This window comes from Scomber scombrus, chromosome 22 (genome assembly GCF_963691925.1).
Source record: "Scomber scombrus chromosome 22, fScoSco1.1, whole genome shotgun sequence".
NCBI lineage: Eukaryota > Metazoa > Chordata > Actinopteri > Scombriformes > Scombridae > Scomber > Scomber scombrus.
The window spans coordinates 22568155-22573200 of NC_084991.1; the positions used below are offsets into that span (position 1 = coordinate 22568155).

The 5046-nt window shown below is 34.9% G+C and overlaps 1 long non-coding RNA gene across 1 annotated transcript; it reads left to right on the forward strand.

Annotated features, from left to right (window-relative positions):
- Positions 1-814: 814 nt before the first annotated feature.
- LOC134004288 (uncharacterized) lies at positions 815-4903 on the forward strand. The gene is made up of 3 exons (XR_009927839.1): positions 815-830; positions 4359-4490; positions 4678-4903. It is a non-coding gene; the product is annotated as an uncharacterized LOC134004288 (long non-coding RNA).
- The last annotated feature ends 143 nt before the right edge of the window (positions 4904-5046 follow it).

The window sequence follows — 5046 nt, forward strand, 5'->3', positions numbered from 1 at the left end:
ATCGTGATTTATTATATTTTTAGGGTTCTGTTGTTGTTTTAGGAGTTAACACTAGAGCAGAATATAGTAGTAGAGTAGAATAAAGTAGAGAAAGTAGTAGAGTAGAATAAGGTAGTAAAGTACACTAGAGAAGAGTAGAGCACATTAGAATAAAGTAGAGTATAGCACAGTAGAGTATATTATAGTAGAGTAGAGCACATTATAGAAGAGTATATTATAGTAGAGTATATTATAGTATAGTAGAGTAGAGTATAGCACAGTAGAGTATAGTATAGTAGAGTAGAGTATATTATAGAAGAGTATAGTATATTATAGTAGAGTATAGTATATTATAGTAGAGTAGAGTAGAGTATAGCACAGTAGAGTATAGTATAGTAGAGTATAGTATAGTATATTATAGTAGAGTATAGTATATTATAGTATAGTATATTATATTATAGTAGAGTATAGTATAGTATAGTATAGTAGAGTGTATTATAGTAGAGTATAGTATATTATAGTATAGCACAGTAGAGTATAGTATATTATAGAAGAGTAGAGCACAATAGAATGGGTAGTAAAGTACACTAGAGAAGAATAGAGTACAGCACAGTATAGTAGAGTATATCAGAGTGATGGAGGCTCAGATAGAGAAAGCAGTAGAGTAGAATAAAGCAGTAGAGTATAATAAAGCAGTAGAGTATAATAAAGCAGTAAAGCACAGTATAGGACACTGGAGAAGGATATTGTATAGTGATGGAGGCTCAGAGGTCAGAGGGGAAAGGCCTCCCAGCATCATCGCTGATGATGTCGGCCATCTTGGATTGTAGCGGGGAAGAAAGATTGATGCGGTGAGCTGCTTTTTTTTTTATTCCTTTTACTTTCTTTTCCCTTCTTTCATCAGGTAGAGCAGCCCGGCGAACAACATACCGGATACACGATAGCTAACCGCGTCACCCAGCCGCGAATGAACGGGGGAATAATCGTGATTTCTGGTCCAGTTTCTCTGCTTTGTGTTGTTGTTTATGGAGCTAACCGCTGGAGGCCTGGACACAAACACAGCCGGCTGCCTGCTCACACAACCCGCATAGTAACTCACCTCTCACCGGCTCACTAACTCATCTAACACCGGGCTCACAGGTGCTCCAGCTGGGGGCTTTTTAAACATTGTTTTTAGCCGAACAGCAGCGCTCGGTTGTGTTAGCTCGCATGCTAACGCTCCCATGTATTTCAATAGAACTAGCTTTTAGCAGTTAGCTGTTAGCAGTTAGCTTCCTAGCTCGATATACTAGCAGCTAACAAAGTAACACTAACCATTATCTGTGTTGTGTGGACTTTACAAAGCGAACACAAAGCTCAGTAATTATGCTTATTTTTTGGACCTGAACGTCCTAATTAAATGTTTTATTTCAGTATAAGCCAGAATTAGCATTAGCGTTGTGTGGCTAACGTTAGCCTTTTTGCGACAGTGCTGCAGCTTCCTAAACAAGAACAAGAGAAGCTTAAAAGCACACGGAGACTTTTCTCACCGGTGTTATTCTCTTTTATTTAACATTACAGCACAATAACAATTGTTTTTCACGTTGTTTGAAGCCGCTGCATCGTGTAATCTATTAGGTTTATGTAGTAAACAAACATATTTAAGTGGTTCCGTGTTTACATCGCCTCATGTTGTGCAGCTTTTCACCAGGTTTTAAACATTTAATCTGCCTTTATGTTTATATCAGGGTTTCTGCAGGGTATTTACAAGTCTAAAATGTAATAATTTTAATTTTAGGCCTTAAAAAAAGTCTTAAATCCGTCCATATGTTGCACACTAGGTCTTAAATATGTACGTTAATTTACTACTTCCTCCGTCGTCTTTTTCTTTGTTTTTTTTTTTGTTTGTAATTCTTTCTGAAGGATCCAGGTAGTGTTTGCTGGAACAATCAGAGTTCACTGATTGGTTAAACTGATACCAAACAGTCAATTTTGAAGCACAGTACATCTATATCTGCAGGAAGTCCCTTAAATTAGGCACATTTGGTATGAAACCACTGATGTTACTCACAAGATCAGATGTTTAGTTACTTTGAGATTTTTCCTTACTTTTGCAAACTTACATTTAATTCATAATGGTCTTTAAAAAGTCTTACATTTAACTTGTTCAAACCTGCAGAAACAGTGTTATATAAATGCACAGAAGCAGCTGAAATGATCAGAGCTGATTACTATTTGAGGGGATTTAAGTCAATACGCTGAAATCATTTGAGAATAATTGTGCCTCAGTTTGGATTTCTGTCCCGAACCACAGATTATAATTTAACATCATATTATCTTCACTCGTTTGTAGTTTGTGACAATATGTACAAGAGTCAGTGACAAATAAGGGTTGAGCAAGATGAGCAAAATATCTTTAACATGTGTTTTAAAGCAGTATAAGGTTTGTTAAAAAAAAAGTACATTTTGTATTTTTTTAAATAACATTTAAAAAAAACCTAAAAGTAAGACTGAATGCTCCTGAAAATGTCAAATGGTGTAACCACAAAAGAATGATAAGTATTACATGTTTTATCACCTACATTGTATTTAAGTGGACTTATACTAATAATTACTTCATTTGAAACATGTGTATTCTATTACCTTTTATTTAATATAAAGTTATAATGTAAGATCATGCCAAACTAGTTGATATGGTGTTTTATTGAGAATTTAGTTTAATTATTTGGTACAAAGTTTTTAAAATAGTAAAAAATCGGAGTGTATGTATATAGTGTGGTGTGGATGTCCTACCAAAAAAAAAAAAGAATATTTATATGTGTATGTACGCTTGCTTCTGAGTGTGTATTTAATTTAATGCTATAATTATCATAGGTAAAAATCACAGTAAATGTGAGTGTTATCGTGATAATCAACATTTCCTGAAATCCTTCTCTTAGTAGTTGTTAAAATTAGGTGTGCAACGATTAGTAGACGATGACAGAATTACTTGCGGATTAATTTAAATGTCAATGATTAGTTGGTTATGTCATCGTGCATGTTTTAAGTGCTGAGTAGTGAGACATCTCGCTTCCTTCATATCTCTGCTGAGAGCTGTACGTGTGCTATAGCGGCCGAGAAACAAGACGTAAAAATATAATAATAATAATAAAGCAAAATAGTTTCTAACCAGCTCTGCATACACAGCGCTGTTAATATTAATATATATATATATATTATACAGGAGCTTCTCTGCCTATCTGACTCATACTGTTCATATTCTACAGTCCCCTCATAAAAAGTGTCTATACCAAACATTGAAGCACAGATGTGTTTAGAAAGCATCAATAGTGGATCTGATTGATCAATAAATGTGATTAAACCTTGATTCATGTCTCAGAGAGCAGAGAGAGTGTATTTTTTAGCTTTTACACCACTAAACATCTCCTATCACACAATATCATGTCCTATTTTACCTCAGACATGAAAATATAACATAGCAATAATGATGTTAATGTTATTTAATGTAAAGGTAAAATGAGCAGAGCTTTATGGAGCTGTGGGGTTTATTGTATAACCATTAGAGCCATCAGTCTTCACTGCTACATCATAAAAATACATCCTCATAACTACTATCTTATTAAAACTATTATAACTAATACTTCTATATCGAGATTTTGACAATATTGTAGGATTGACTGTCGGTGCTTTCACAAAATATTTACACCGTGAGATTTTTGATAAATAATCATCAGTAATGTGGATAAAGGCAGATAATAGAACAGTCTGTTAAAAGCAGGAAAAGACTCTTATTCCACATCATGTTCAAAATCTAAGATGATATCTATAAAATATTACTATAGATTTATTGCCCTAACTAACACCAATATTTGGATCTCCCTACATTTTTATTTTTTGTGCTTAGCTGACAGACAAAAACTCCTCTGAACACTCTCACAACACTGCGATATCCTCTTCTTCTTTCACTTCTCCAAAAGTCTCCATATCGATCTTTCAGCTTCTTGAAATGTTAAAGTTTTGACCACACAGAGTCACAAGGTCCATATTTAAAGGGGACTATGTACGTTTGAATGTTCAGCCTACACATGTTCGAGCTATTCTAACTCTCTCTCCACCAGTGTTTGGGGAACGTTACCCTGAATATATTTAAAGAGCATCATATTTTTATTTGTGTGCAGCTGATACAAATGTTTGTATTTGCAAATGTCTAAATTTGACCTGTTTTTATTTAAAAAATCAGTATTCAAACATGTTGTATTCTTCATATTATATAAAATGTTCTACTATTAAGTCATTATTAATATAAGTCCACTTAAATCCACTGTAGTTGTTTCAGCAGCAGTTCCATCGGCCCATCAGTCTCCTCATTTCTGACCATTTCTCTGTTCTGGTTTCCACAGGTGACACGCGGCATGTTTGGTGCTAACCGGAAGAAGTTTATGGAGGGGGGGGTAGAGAGCGACTATGCGGATGACTCCAGCCTCTACTACAGTCAACAGTCCATGTTCCCAACACACCGCCCTGACAAAGATGTGAGCTCACTGTCATATTTGTGTTTTTTTTTAGTGTTTTTAAGCAAGTTGAATTATCTGGTGCAAAGTTTTTATGTTACACCACTTAGACATTTTTGCTATAATAAAAAGAATGTGTGCAAGTTATTCATAGGTTTATTTCTCACGAGGTAAACTGATGTGTTTTTGTGTTTCCTGTGTTTAACAGATGCTGGCGTCTTCCTCAGCGTCCTCACCGGGTCAACTGTCACAGCTCGGAGCCAGTTTATACGGCCCGCAGAGTAAGAGATGAACACCACACAATACAAGATCAGATCACACATGAAGGAACAGTAAAACTACCACACTGATTCCAGGTTGTCAGATGTGAGATTTAGCTGCTTCGTTTGGTCTCACGTGATAGAAAATGTAATATTTGGGTCTTTTTGGAGTAAAATACGACATTTAAAGACGTCACCTTGTGCTTCAGCAGACTGTGATGGAGAATTTTTACTTTTTTCTTTGTAATTTATATACTGAACAATTAGCATTTTATTAGATGATAAAAATAAGTATAAGTTGCAACACTACATTACTT